Here is a 16,270-nt window from a genome sequence, read left to right as displayed (position 1 = left end):
AACCAGAGGCCCATGTGAGCCTGTGAGCCTTCCCTATCAGTGTCCAGGGGATGGGTATTTCACTGGTTCTTCTGCGGGTGTAGCAATGTGCATTAGCGTCTGCCCCAATGTTTTTTTTAATTTTCTTTAATGCCACCACTGGTGGGCGCCAAATTCAGACATTTCCAAATGCTACACACACTGGCTTTAATTAAAAAGAACAAAAGCTTAAAACTACAGCAATCAAATAATCATTAGACATCTCCCAATACCTCTTCTGCCTATTAAGAGACCAATGACAAACTATATTGTTGTCAAACGATTCAAAATTGAAATGGCGATTAATCGCATGAACGTCTTAGTTAACTCGCGATCAATCACACATTTTTATCTGTTGTAAATGTACTTTAAAAGGGATATTTTTTTTTCAAGATTTTAATCCTCAAGTGGTATTCAAGTCTCTTAATACTCCGCTGGTCACTCAGTTTACATCGACCGTAACGTTACATGTAAATATCTTTAGTCTTGTGGAGAGAAGAAACTGAAACTTGCCATTCAAAAGACCCTTATTGTTTCCCATTTCTGCTCAGGGAGCTTTGTTTCTGCTAGCCATTCACTCCCGTTCATAGATGTATTATAAGACCCGCTCCCGTTATGCTGTCTCATCTTCGCTGACAGCCCTTATATATGATGGGGCACTTTTCAAAGTGAAAAAAAACAACACTTTCTGCAGAATTAAGACACATTTCCGCCAATCCTGCTAAAAAATATTGACATATTAAAGATTGATCGACTTTATAGATTGAATCACATGTTGCTAGCTAGTCTGTGTCAAGCTACATGTTATTAGCAATTGGAAGTTCCCATTCTTATTCCTGTTAGAAAAGCCATACACCAGGGTTGACCTCTCTCTTCCTGTTACTTAATTGTTTACTCATTGTTGCTCAAGCTATCCCCCCCCACTCCCCCCCAATCAACTAATCCAAATATCTCTTTATTGTTTCTGCAAAAGAGGCACAGGTCAAGGTTGCCCCCACTTCCCCACTCCTTTTATTTTCTGCATAACTCAATGTGCACTGTTCCACCGCACGCAGCCCAGAAACTCCCCAGATATTATTTGCAAACCGTCACTCACTTTAAGGCCGTCACTCGGAATACTTTTTCCCCCTCGTCTGATCTCGAGTTTCCTGTCACCGGCTTAACCTCAGACACAATCGGGGTGAAACAGTTTTGCCTTTACTGCTGTAAAAAAGAAACACTTTATATTCCCAGTGTTCTCAGCCAACAACAACACATGAGTATTTGCTGTTGAAGATGGCGAACCTGTATTAACATGCAGGGAGCTGCATCATCAGAGACTGCAGAGTCTATTTTTGCTGAGCTTTAGCAGCTGCGTTATTTTAATACACAACAGCCAGAGGAAGAATACTGCAAATGTGCATTCTCAGAACTTGTGAAAAAAAAGAATAGCGAGTCAGCTGGTGAAACCGAACTCCACAGATGTTTATATTGAGCACTATCTTTTGTAATCAGATCTATTTTGGTGACAGAGTGTACAGATATGTGCATGTATTTTATGCTTACCGTGTCACACTTGTTGTACAATTCAAGTTGGAGACGACAGAATTGTGTTTTTAGTATGACAATCTTTTACAGAAACTTTGGAATCACTCTGCGAAATATCTATTTGTGAATAAATTATGTCTTTTATACATCACTCAGTGTCTGTGCTGTTATTCATGCCTCATTAAATTCATGTCTGTCTGTCCAAATGTTGCAGAATGTATTTACACTTGACTGATCTTTGTCTCCTTGATCCCCTTTTCCTCTATTATATTGCAGTGAGTTTTGAGATCAAATACATTAGCCAAACAACTTTTTTTCAGTGGACTATGCCACAAGTGTACCAGCTATATCTCATACTGTATAATCACGTTTCAATTCAACTTTATTTCAGACACACAGGTCCATATCAGTACAAAAATATGTAAAACAAGACAAGACAAACGAGACACAGAAAGTGGTATGAATTGAATTTCATAAGATCAAAATGATTAAAACACATACAGACATTTGTTCCAATGTTTCCAAATGCAAGAAGTGTACCTTGTGTCACTTTTTTTTTTAAGTTACGCAACACATACATTCGTACATACAATATTGCAACACAGCATGACAAGTAGGAACGTTACCACTCACAAACGTGACTATGGTGTAACGTTTAGCCCTGTGTTCTATCTTCAACTGTAAAACTTCACTGCTTGCTTGGATTTTAGACACCGAAACACAAGAAATGTACCCTTGGATTAGCTTTTCTTAGCTAACTGAGCCGGAGACCTAACGTCATGTCTTTAGCCTCTGTTCCACTAGCTTCTGAAACGCATTACAATCTCTCACTAAGCTTTTCTTTCTTTGGTCTTTCTGAAAGAAATAGTTGTGTTCCTGGGGTTTACTTTCCATATTCTAAGAAAAATTGGCATCCAGTACAACATGTGCTAATGGAAGTCGAAACGATCATGATTTTAACAACATTAAACTATTATTTTGTGAGCATACAAAAAACTACAGCTCCTGTGAAAATGTAAATGTTAGCGAGGGCGCGTTAGTGATATGTTTGTAACTTGGTTTTGTCTTTTTGTTCTTGTTTTTTTCTGCTGTAAGCTTAGCCGCTAATAGGTTAACGTTTACACCGTTCATTCCTTCTGTTATCACAGACATGTACACCCTGCTACGCTCTGCGGTGCCATGCAGTGTCCTGCTGAACACTGCTGCGTCCTGCTACGTCCTGTAACGCCCTACAGTGCCCTGCTATGACATGAACTACTACAACTACCATTTGTAGTCACTGTTCCATTATCTTTATTGTGACTATTATTGCCACTGTTCATCACATCTCCAACTGGCACCGTCAGACACCACCAACTAAGAGCCTGGGTCTGCCGAGGTTTCTTCTTAAAAGGGAATTTTTCCTCGCCACTGTCGCGCTAAATGCTCGCTCTTGGGGGAATTACTAGAATTGTTGGGGCTTTGTAAACTATAGAGTGTGGTCTAGACCTACTCTATCTGTAAAGTGTCTTGAGATAACTCCTGTTATGATTTGATACTATAAATAAAATTGAATTGAATGTATGAGCTAACCGCGGCCACTCTAGCTAGCTAGTTTGCATTAGCTTTGCATTAGCTACAATAACTAATCCGGGTGGCTAATTTCTGTGTTTACTTTGGTTGGACTCAAACACAGCGTTTTGAAATGTATGTGAAATTTCAGTTTCGATAGAAAGCTGGAGGAGGCTCACACTGCTTGCCCTAATATCTGTTTCGCTGGCGACTCATTACCTAAATCGCAAAGTTAGCATGAGCCGCATATATATATAGTCTATATCAACGACGTTTCTCTTCTGGGATTGTTCAGGTGCCGCTGAAAATTCCGTCGGATGTCCTTCATTTTCGGCCGGATGTCCGGTACCTTCCGCTTTCTTTGTGTTGGCGTTCTAAACTCCGGTGGATTTCTGAGGACTATGGTTAACTGCTCCTCAGATCTCTGCAGGGTAAATCCAGACAGCTAGCTAGACTATCTGTCCAATCTGAGTTTTCTGTTGCACGACTAAAACTACTTTTAAACGTACACGTTCCACCAAAACAAGTTCCTTCCCGAGACTATTTTGCAAAGGCACCGTGGCTCCGTCTGGCGCTTAGCGCTGCCCAAGACGATTGTGATTGGTTTAAAGAAATGCCAATAAACCAAAGCATATTTTTCTCGCATCCCAATACGAGGCTAGAATGGAAAAAACAATTAGGTGCATTTATCCTGAAGAGCAAATGACTCAATGACCAAGTTTAATAAACTGTATCCGTCCGTCATCCTCTCTATCGTCCATCGTCACCTCTAGTCTTTAATTTTCCATCCTCTTTTGATTTCCTGCTGTCCCTTTCAAGCTGCCTCCCTCCATCGCCTCCTTCAACTCTTCCCTCTCTCCATTTATTGCTCATCCATGTCCTCTCTCATCCCCCTCCATCTCTATGTCCTCTGTCACATCACTCAGCTTCAGTTGAAAGCAATCACATGTAGATTTAAAATGGAGGGAATTAATGGAGAGAGCCTCAAAGAGAGGAATAGTTAAACTCAGAACAGAGTAATTGCCAATTTCATCTCATTACAGTGACTGGAAAGGGCATCTTGTGATACTTTGATATTCTCGCAAGGGATGCTGTTTTATTTGCAGCACTGGATAAGTGCAGTAAGCAGGTCTTGATGACCCGAAAGAACAAAAAAGGACCTTCCATTAAAAGGAGTGTCCTTCTCGGTAATTGTGGTAACTCAAGGTTCATTTATTGTTGTTGCACAATGAGATGCAGATTGTAGTCAGTTTATGCTACACAAGAAAAAACACTTCGAAACTGTGTCTTTTGTAAAGTTTCCTTTATAGATGTGGTACTTTCTGATAGATAGTTGCTGTGTTTGCATTTATTTATTTTTTTTATCACAAAGAGCACTGTGCTTTATCTTATTTTTCAGTGGTGGAAGAAGTATTCAGATCCTTTACTTAAGTAAAAGTACTAATACCACACTGTAAAAATACTCTGTTACAAGTACAACTGAAAATGTTACTGAAGTAAAAGTGTGTAAGTATTATCAGGAAAATGTACTTAAAGTATTACAAGTAAAAATACTCACAATTTAGAAACTGGAAACGATCCAAACGGTTCTGTCACTCAACTAAGTGTGTAATGGTCTAATCATTTTAGCTGGAGTTGTAGGCTGTTATGTTGTCGGGTAGTTTACTTTATAATAAAACATCAGATTTTATAAACTGCATGTTTTTTGTGTGCAAAAATCTTATTTTGTAAAATAACTAGTAACTAAAGCTGTCAAATGAATGTAGCGGAGTAAAAAGTACAATATTTCTCATTGAAATGTAGCGGAGTAGAAGTGGCCTCACAGCAAGAAGGTTCTGGGTTAGAATCCAGGTCGTTCCGGGCCTTTCTGTGTGGAGTTTGACTTTGTTTGTTGTTTGTACCTCAACATTTGTACTTAAGTACAGTACTTGAGTAAATGTACCTAGTTAAATTCCGCCACTGCATACAGCAAAAAATACGTGGAATGCCTATGAATAACAGCTATATGTACGAATGGTTGATGCCAACAGCCTGTATAGGTGGTGTAAATCTTCTCCTAACACTGACAGAGGTGTTGTCTCTGCATGGCATATCTGTCCCACTGTGTTTTCTCTGTAATGAAACACCCCAGCTGTCCTCTCCTCATGTTTTCTCTTCTCCCCACTGCACACAGCATACGTGGCCCTGTGGCATGGCGTCATTCTCGTCTCCAGGTTCAGTAAATAAACCGCGCCGCAGCGATAGCAGCCACTCGGCTGGTTCGGAACCCTGTCTGGTTAACCCGCTCCCCTCTGCCCAGCTTTCTCTCACCGTCTCAGTATGTAGGAGACACAAATATATGCACAGGCTCTATCTAACATGTGAGTAGAGCCCTCTCGCTTTGTGATCAGGGTGCGAACTACGGGGGGAGCTAGGGGGAGCTCGGCTCCCCTTAATAAGACATGGGCTCCCCTGAAAATGCGATTTGTGAAATTTTTGTGGGGGGGGGGGTCTCTAAAAAATATTGACAATGTGTCATTTTCATGTGCAGTTTCAGTTTTGTGTAATGTGATCATCTTGGATTATTATGTGTAAAATTGCAAAAATATCATTCATTCATGCATGATGACGATTTAAACCTAATTCACTTCAATAAAGATAACTATATACTATTCTAAGGTGGTGCAAATTCAACCCATGTTTAGTACATGTTAACTCAAAGATTCATAGAAAAAATATAAACGGAGGCCATTAATCGGCGCGCAAAGTCCTTGAAATCCATTCTGCAGTTAGCATCATATAGCCATGGCAAAAAGAAAACAAGGCAGTTTAATTGATTTGGGTTTTACTAAGAAATTGTGTAGCGGTGACAAGCCCTGTTAGCACACCTCCCGCCGGGGTGGCAACATAAGAAGAAGCTGAAGAAATAATGTCCTCTCTGGCTGAAGATGGTGGTGGTAACAGCTCGCCAGAGGCAGGTCACCATCGTAACCCCTCTCGCTCCTGTCCCGTTAAATTGGAACAGCCAGCAGTGGAGAGACTGAAAGAGCCGATATACATGGCTGTTTGTTAAGGATGGAAGCTTGAATTGAACGGAGGAATTATGGTATTCTTCGGTAGCCTGAGTAACTTTAACCGTTGTTCATGTGAAATCTCAAAGACAGCCTGACGCTTTGTTTATCGACTATTTGTGGGTGGCGGTTTGCTGTTTGACCTATCAATTCCTGTCAATAAAGTGTAATAGGGTAAATGCTGTATAGTGCATACACTTGCAGCTGTCTTGCAATCTTTGTAAATCATTGTAAGCACACAACCGCCCCCCCCCCCCCCCCCCAAAGGCCACGGTATAGTTCGAACACTGTTTGTGATCTATTACCAGTGTGATCTCAAGGCAAGACAGGCTCAAGCTCGTTATTCCATCTGTGAAGGCGGATAACAGGACACACACAACAGTCTGAGGTGTGTGTAGAGAGTGGAAGGGGCCGGAAGAATGTGTGTGTGTGTGTGTGTGTGTGTGTGTGTGTCAGAGAGCAAAAAGTGAGAGCGCATTCATCTTTTAGTTCACCGTTTCATTTGACCGGGGGCAGAAGGTACACAGCATTCACACTTTTGTGTGTTTGTGTGTGTTTAGCCATGACTCTTCTGCAGGAACATATGCTGAAGGAATGCCTGCCTGCTTGGATTAGGCTCCTCATGCCTCCTCTGTGTTCAGGGTAAAGAGCTATGGGTGGGAAAAGAAAGCAACAGGGCAGACACGGAATGTGGATCTGATTTATCTCTTATAGGATCTGTCCCAAAGTTTGGGAAGTCCACGTTTGTTTACCTTCTTATGTCAGATGAGAAGACCCATGTCGATTTGATTTGTATGCGCTGAGCACTAGACGGGAAGACGAAGACTGGACACAGTGGGAAACTGCTAGATTTGTTCTTCCAAACGCTTAACTTCACACAGCTCTCTAACTTTTTTTTAACTAGTAATACATCCAAGTGTGATCTAGGTTTTGTTAGAACGACAGGTTTATGCAACTTTTTGTCCTGGGGTGGGGTCTAGTCATGTGCCACATAATACATACAATGCTAAGACTTTCACAACTACGTCCTTCTACAGTATCTGTGCAAAGGTTGAAAGGTTCAATACCATTGTGCCAAAACCCATTAGCCTGACAAGCCAGACCCACATCAAGATGTTGGGTCTGGGAACACACCATTGGCAGGGCCCAATCCGAGGGGCGGATAAATGGTTGTCTGTAAAATTCCCTCTGCATGCAATAGAATAGCGCTACAACCAAGCAGAGCAACGAAAAAGGTAGCGGAGCTAGTTGATAGATTAAACTTTTGCTGTATCCGGTCGGCAAAACTCCGAACACATCTTCCTTTTTTAAGAAGAAATTTCGTTCTTTGTTCTTTTCTCAAAGAAAAGCTTAAGTCCAAGTCTTCCATAGTCGCGGCCAAAGCCGATTCGAAAGACCACTGTTAGCCAGCAGCAGCAGCCATAAGCCCGCCCACCGACTCTATACACAATGTGATTGTCCCGGCCAGGGTTTTTCCAGCTCGTAAGCCAACGGAGAGTTGCTAGACTGACTGTGGCTGTTAATTACATTTGCTCCTGCTAGGGTGCGTCTAGATTTCTAGGCTAAAAACCCATACCTGCTCACTGACCAAATCTGGCAAAGTAGCTACAGACAGAGACACCGCACAGCAGTACTGGACATATGGATAACTGCCCCAGAAACCACACATTTAACGTTTCTGTTTGTAGAGGTAGATGTAGCCCCAGTGGAGTACAATGCAATACCGTTTTTTTTGTTTGTTCTCACCACCTACATGCATTACAGTGACTTGTATGAGTTAGTCTAAAAGTCTTGTGGAGTACTATAGAGGTAGACACAGGGCAGGTAACATAAAGTTCATCCTGATTACATAAATAACTCCTGAAATGCACTGAGTATCATGGCCTGATGATAAATGACACATTCTTTACTTTAGAATGGAAGCATATTTCATTGGTAGACTGAGGTCTCTGGTTGCATTAGCAAAGCAAACAGCTCGGGGGTTGCTCCTGGAATAACACAGTCAAGTGGTTTGGAAAGTGAGATCTGACCTGTCACCCCTGTCACTGCAGAAGCCGGGCCTCCCTATGAACTGACGCTATGTGGACTTGCATTCATGCTAATTTAATTTAGAGAGAATCCGTGCTCTGGTATGCAGTAAAGATGACCTCGACCCCTTTCACTGGGGCTGATTCTTCTTAACAGGAAGTGCCTCTGCTGGATTCCCGCGGCTCACATTGTTGAGACTGCTAACTTGTGATAAAAGTTAGGCCAAACAGTTGGAGAACTACGCAAAATGTGTAGTTTCAATGATCTCAGGAGGCACTGAGCACATAAACGCAGAAGACGAGGCTTTCCCTCAATGACCTCACAGGGTGGTAACTTAATCCAGCGGGCTGAGATCTCTGAAACCGCTACGGAAGGATAGTGGACGCTTTAATAGAGATCCAAAAAAAGCACTGCATTACTCTTGTAGTAGCAACAATAGGAATCATATCTACAAATGACAATTGTAGATAGGAAGAATGTCACTGTGGGTATCTGAAATGTTCTTTTTGACAAGGAAGAATTGACTGACACATATCTGCAATGCATATCCATGTAGCTATTAAATGTAGGTTTGTCTAGTACGATCAAAGTTGTAGATATCTTGAAATACAATTTCTAAAAGTAAATTGTTAATGTGGGTATCTCTAATTGCCATTCTAACTTATGAGAATACAATTTTGAGGAGTATAAATGCTAGCCTGGTCCTACCAGACTCTGGTACATTTCATTTATACAGAGAGTCTGGCCACTCTCCATTGACAAGTGTTAACTTCCTTGAAGGCGGGTACTCTGTTGAAGTTTAAAACTATTGGATCTGCCCAGAGCCACTCTGGATCTGCCAGAACCAATCACTAACGTTTGGTCGTGACGTCGGCTTAGCATCGCTAGCGTTAGCCTTAGCCAACTCCTTCACCACTAACGGAGCGAGCTGGAAAATCAAACTGTTCCTGAACCCCGTGGGGAGGAGGGCCACAACATCATGGCCACCAACAAAACTCAGCAAAGATTGTTCTTGCTCGGGCTTTAACTGCACCGAATGGCTTCGCTCGCATCTTTCTCCGCTGCCATTACGGAACTACAACTCAAACAAGCGCACGACCTCAACGTCATCGTTCTCAGCCACTCCCTCTGTTCGCTGATTGGACCACCCATGAGAAAACCCAAGAATATACCACAAACCCAGACGTAGTACTGAAGGAAAATGAAAATTGAGTGGAAGTACGTAGGAGGGCGGAGCCAGGCTATAGAAATGCTACTGTGAATATCTAAAATGTAATTACTAGGGGTGTGCATCGCTACCTTATAGGACGATCCGATCCGTATCTAGAATCATGGGCTACGATACGGTTCAGGGACGATACATTTTAATATGAAACGATACAGTGCAATTCGATTTGATGTTGAAGCGATTCGGTGCGATACAATGAGATACGATTCAATCTGATAGATACAGTTAATATTTGTTTAATTTACACACATTCATTTCCTATTATAAATTAAAATAAACCAATTAAATAAAAGAAGCATCGTCTATTTTGTAAAAGGGACCAGGAAATAGCAAAGCTAGTACATGCTAATAGTATACACTGTAACTTCAGTATAATTAGCCGCTTATAACCAAATCACATCAGAAACATGTTAAATGAAACTCCCTCCTTGCTGCTGTAATCTTAGAGACAGTAACTCAAACATAGGTCCACGTCATTGTGAGCACTCCAATAATAATCATAGCTATACAGTATACAAAAGTATACTCAGCCACTTTTACCGCTAACTCCAAAAACGAAACCTAGCAGTCTAGTTGGCACGTTTGTTTTGCAAACCCAAACAAGGCACTGATTGGCTGATCCCTGCCATCACACAAATAGTGAGGCTTTTGTCGCAGTCACACATAAACACACACCGTTTCTTTCAACAGCATTGCACACACTGTAGTTCGTTGAATAGACAGCAAAGCTTTAGTCAACCGATTGGTAACATTAGAACCGGGCCATCCACCGAATCTTGGTCCATTTAGACCGATGCAGGGGTCCGTTTATCGATGTAGCCGTATCTGTGATAATACAACCGGATATCGATTTGTATCGGTGAATGTTTACACCCCTAGTAATTACAGATGGGAGTGGGGTTTGATTAAATGTTAGAACGGCTTGCCATAAGCAACACAATATCAGCTTTCTGCACAGTGCTGGAGGTTCACTTTAAGTACAAACAGTATGTCCTGGGGAACACTAGTAGAAAGGGTCAAGGTCCAGGGGGTCTTGTTGCGGCTGTAAGCAGTCCAACAAAGTGCTGCCGCGAGGGACTAAACACTGAGAGATGCATGAACACACTGTGACGCGCTCGAGATTGTATTGCAATGATTTATTCCTCCACACGTAAAATGCAACTAGCACTGCAGTTACCAAATGTAAAGTTACTTTGTGAGTCCAAATAAATGCGTTAGTGCGGCGGTCAACAGAAAGTGTTCGCTCCCAGGCTCACCCCCTCTCTGTCAAAGCACAAAAAACCCACGTGAACAGGTGAAGCAAACAAATATAATGTTATCACTTCCGCTCAAGCCGCGATGAACACGCCCACCACCTACAATATAAGTGCACAATAAAATAAGCAATAAATGAGACCATAAACATACAATATGTGGCTCCTACAGGTCTCCCCCCTCCTTTAATAATACATCCATCATACACCTGTAGGGATTATTAGGGTATCAGGCTAAAAGGGTTAACCCATTTAAGCAAATACTATCAGACATTTTGTGAACAGTTATCAGCAAAGTATTTTTGTCTGAACCTACATGCATTGCAGGAATGTATGCAGAAGCTTCAATATGTTTTAGATACAAAAAGTAGTCCATCCAACTATTTATTCAGCCAGCAATACAATCATTTTGATGTAGATACAATTATTATTTATGACACTAAGAATGTAATATTTTTGCGCGGAAAATTAACAGAACATTTCCTAAACTTACATTTATTCAGACAAAGAGCAACATTACCATTAGCATGGGTAAAAACATATTTGGCTCTTTGGCTGCTAAACATAAAAATTCAAATGAGCTAACATGTAGTTATAAATGAGACAAATTAAATTATTTGTTTAAATGAACTTCAGAGTTAGCCTGGCTCCCCCCTCCTACGTACTTCCGCTCAATTTTCATTTTCCTTCAGTACTCTGTCTGGGTTTGCGGTATATTCTTGGGTTTTCTCCGACCAAATATTTGGCGGTCCAATCAGCGAACAGATGGAGTGGCTGAGAACGATGACATTGAGGTTGTGAAGTGCGCTAGTTTGAGTTATAGTTCCGTAATGGCGGTGGAGAAAAATGTGGTCCGTTGTGGCAACGCTGCCGAATATCCGGAAGTTAAAGCCTGAGCAAGAACAATCTTTGCTGAGTTGTGTTGGTGGCCATGATGTTGTGGCCCTCCTCCCCACGGGGTTCAGGAACAGTTTGATTTTCCAGCTCGCTCAGTTAGTGGTGAAGGAGTTGGCTAAGGCTAACGCTAGCGATGCTAAGCCGATAGTTGTTGTTGTCTCCCCTCTTGTTAGCCTGGTCCTACCAGACAGTTAGTAGGAGGGCGGAGCCAGGCTACCAGAGTGGCTCTGGGCAGATCCAATAGTTGAACCGTATCGTAGCCCATGATTCTAGATACGGATCGGATCGTCCTATAAGGTAGCGATGCACACCCCTAGTAATTACATTTTAGATATTCACAGTAGCATTTCTATAGCCTGGCTCCGCCCTCCTACGTACTTCCACTCAATTTTCATTTTCCTTCAGTACTACGTCTGGGTTTGTGGTATATTCTTGGGTTTTCTCATGGGTGGTCCAATCAGCGAACAGAGGGAGTGGCTGAGAACGATGACGTTGAGGTCGTGCGCTTGTTTGAGTTGTAGTTCCGTAATGGCAGCGGAGAAAGATGCGAGCGAAGCCATTCGGTGCAGTTAAAGCCCGAGCAAGAACAATCTTTGCTGAGTTTTGTTGGTGGCCATGATGTTGTGGCCCTCCTCCCCACGGGATTCGGGAACAGTTTGATTTTCCAGCTCACTCCGTTAGTGGTGAAGGAGTTGGCTAAGGCTAACGCTAGCGATGCTAAGCCGATATCACGACCAAACGTTAGTGATTGGTTATGGCAGATCCAGAGTGGCTCTGGGCAGATCCAATAGTTTTAAACTTCAACAGAGTACCCGCCTTCAAGGAAGTTAACACTTGTCAATGGAGAGTGGCCAGACTCTCTGTACAAATGAAATGTACAAGTCTGGTAGGACCAGGCTACATCAGAGTATCTTCTAGATTATTCTGATTTATGCTCTTGTTCTCAACTGACGTCAAGTTTTTCCCAAAAATATATTAGAGTATGGATATTTTCATATAACATGTTTGTTTTACATCGTATACATTTCAACACTGTGGAAGTTTTCTTTTAAGATTATTCCTGTGAGATAAGTCTCAAACCTCTCACAGAAATAAGGATGACGCTTGTTGGTCACATCTTGATTTAAAAGATCCAAATCTCCTTGAAGAAAACAGCCTTCTGGTAAAATGATAAATTGGAAGGGCAATGGCTAATGGGAACTGAAACAGAACATGTAGGATTTCTGTCCTCCACAGACACTTGAATTCATTGCAGCGTGGAAGGACATGTATATTATACTGAAATGAGATCTGTAGTGTGCTCCATGGACTGATATACACAGGGCTTTGTGTTTCAAGTGCTTTTTTATGTAGTTGTGTTTTTCATCGCTGTTTGGACTCTGAATGAGTCTGAATGAGCATCTATTCATGTCAATATTATTCTGAATATTTTGTGAATTCAACCATTCAATTTAACGGTGCAATTTAAACTATTTTTGGGAAAACTTCAGGTCAGTTGAGGACATATCATAAATCAGCATATATGAACATATATACATATACATATGAACATGAGGGGGCTGAGCACACAGCCCTGGGGGGCTCTAGTGTCCACTAGAGTGGAGGAGGTGTGCCCATCAACCCAAACTGACTGGGGTCTGTTTGTGAGGAAGTCCAATGTCCATTTGTCCATTTGCAGAGTGTAGTACTCAAACCCAGAGTGCCATTTAGTTTGATTGGGATATTGTATTGAATGCTGAGCTGAAATCAACAAAGAGCATCACATGTAGGTGTTGTTATTTTCAAGATGTGTGGAGGGCAGTGGAGATCGCATCCATTCTGTTTGGCACAATGTTTTAATCACATTTTTTTTATTTTATTTTAAATGTAATTATATTAAATTATAATTAAGCATAAAGAGAGGTTCTCTGCAGGACAGTGAGTGGATTAAAGCAATCATTGATTTCTTGGGGGAAACCATCTGACATATTATAACTTCTTTACGGTCTTTCCTTCACTATGATGGGGGGGGTTGTTGCAGTGAGCAGAAGGTTTGCAGTGGAGATGACTTTAGCTAGATGTGTGCTACTGAAAAGGAAACATAATTGAGCATTTTTTAAAACTTGTCTTCAGTCTCAACCATCTCCGCTGGCAGCAGAAACTTGCAGAAAAACTGCCCACGCTGACCAATCACAGGTCTTGTTGCATCTGTGATTGTTAATTTCAGTGTCAGCGTTATATTCTCTTAAATGGACCCATTGAAATCAAGTAATTGTGGATTTCAAAAGCTTTGAATGTCGCAAGGTATCGTATATCTGGGTATCTTATTCCCTCCCCAGTTAAAAGACCTAGTTAACGTTAATTTGGATCCATTATTGAATAAAATCTCTTGTGACGTTAATAGATGTGCGACTCTCAATCTCTCAGTCGGTTAATGTTATAAAAAAGGTTTGTGTTCCCAAGCTGAATTACCTTATCCAATCTCTTCCTCTGGAGGTTCCCCTGTCATATTTTAAGTGGTTTGACAGGATAACAAAGACATTTATATGAAATGGTAACAAAAACCGGCTACATTTTAATAAATTACAAAGACTCCTGATAGAGGAGGTTTGGGTCTACCAAATATGTTTTTAATTTAAGGCATTTGGCCTACTGGTCACTTGCTCCTAAGAGAGCCCAACCCTGGTATTGTATTGAGCAATCTGTTCTTGCCCCATTATCACCCTTACAAAGCCTGTCTGTCAAACTGTATGGTGAGGCAAAAGCACATCCGATAATCGCTCACTTAAAACTCGTGTGGAATGAAGTGGATCCATATCTAAATACAATCAATCATCAAGTATTTAGCGAAATCTGAAAATATGTATCTCCCCTTTTTTGGAGGGATTGGTTGGAAAAGGAAAATGTTACAATGGGGGATCTCTATCTTGGTGTGTTCATGTTGCAAATTGTATGTTTTGTAGGTTGTGTTGTGTTCTCTTTGGAGCAGACACAGAAACTCGTGTCTGACACATCTGAGAAATCCAGCTCATTAGTATGTCACACTGTATGTCCTTCTTCTCCTTCTTAGTGGCCCTACTCCAAAACTCATGCCACTGATTGAGTGTAGTCCCAATATCCTGTTCCGGTCTCTGATCTCTTATAGAGGGGATGATATCAAAGAGAAATGGTTGAAATCTGAAGTCGACATACAGTATAGAGCTCCGGAGCACAGGCCAATAATTTCGTAGAGATTGTTCAAAACGTCGTCTTCTTGATGCTTTTCCTGCCCCGCATTTGCATAATATAACAGTTTGCCTAATATAAAAAAGCAATACTAAAGATAATGAAAAAGTACATAATTATGAACATAGATTTATCAATAGATCAGACTCTCATAACGTTAGTCACTGTTTTCAGTTTCAAAAAGTAATTCCTGTCTTAATCCAGGTACAATGCACCTCAGAGAATACAAGTAAAATGTTTGAAAGTATGGCGCCGACTTTCCTTCAAAGCAGTCTGGCAGCCTAGCAATGCAATATGTTCGAATTGTTTAACAAAAATAGTAATTTTTCAATGATTTAATATAATAAACAACCTGGTAATCTACCCTTCATTAATGACATTGGAAGAGAAATGGAAAATTAACACGACGATACGAAGTATATATAGTTAGGCAATGCAAGGCAGCTTTATTTATATATCACATTTCAGCAACAAGGCAATTCAAAGTGTTTACAAAAAACATTAAAGAGCAGTTTAAAACAGTTAAAAATATAAAAACTGATCAAATACGAGAATAAAGTATTTAGGGTGAATACTCGATTCTGATTGGCTGCAGGGTGTCCATAAAAAAGTGTTATAGCACACCTACTAAAGGAGTTCTGGTGAAACTGACTGTTTACTGTTCTAAATGAATGTGCTACATTAAAACATAAAAGAAATGTGAATCTGTTATTTCCAATTCTGTGTGGTGCTTCAGTGCCTCGTCCTCTGAACACCACAGGATGGCGCTAACACACAAGCTGCAGGAAGTAAGTTACACTGCTCCACTGAACTGACTTTGTTTCACAGCGAATAACGTTATCTCACATCCCGTTCACTGTTCAGGTCGCTACATCAGGCTGCGGCCGACAGTAACGTTACACATCGCGGATAAAATTGTTCGTAAAAATCGTTATATTGTTTTGGGGAAAATGACATGGCTGGATAGCTAGCTTGCCTTGATGTTAAACTTACTGTCAAATTATTTTTTACTGATTGCCAACTGTGCACAATGTTATTGTCTTTAAATCTTGCTAGCATAGCATTAGCTTTCTGGCTCGTAGCTGTGCTAAAGGGTTCTACGAGCTGAGCAGACTGTCATATCTAAGGTCTGTTCTATCCCCTGAAGCAGTGAACAACGTTTGCATTGCATAAGAACCTTATGGGATGGGAATGATTGTTCCAGGTATTAGTCAAACCCTCAGGCATAACCAGGGAAACAGAGTTATTGTTTGGAAAAACTTTAGATTTTGATTGCAAAACGTATTAAAATATGAATTCATGTTTAATATATATATATATATATATATATATATATATATATATATATATATTAGGGGTGGAACGGTACGCAGAAGTCACGGTTCGGTTCATACCTTGGTTCAGACATCACGGTTCGGTACAATGGAGGGAAAGGCAAAACAAAAATGCAGAAGGCAATTTTTTTTATTGTGAATTGTGCAGGCTGTACCACCTAGTGTCATACAGCATATCCC

The sequence above is a fragment of the Sander vitreus genome, chromosome 19 (assembly GCF_031162955.1).
Source record: "Sander vitreus isolate 19-12246 chromosome 19, sanVit1, whole genome shotgun sequence".
Taxonomy (NCBI): Eukaryota; Metazoa; Chordata; class Actinopteri; order Perciformes; family Percidae; genus Sander; species Sander vitreus.
The sequence above is the reverse complement of the archived record's forward strand: the minus strand, read 5'-3'. Positions refer to the sequence as shown.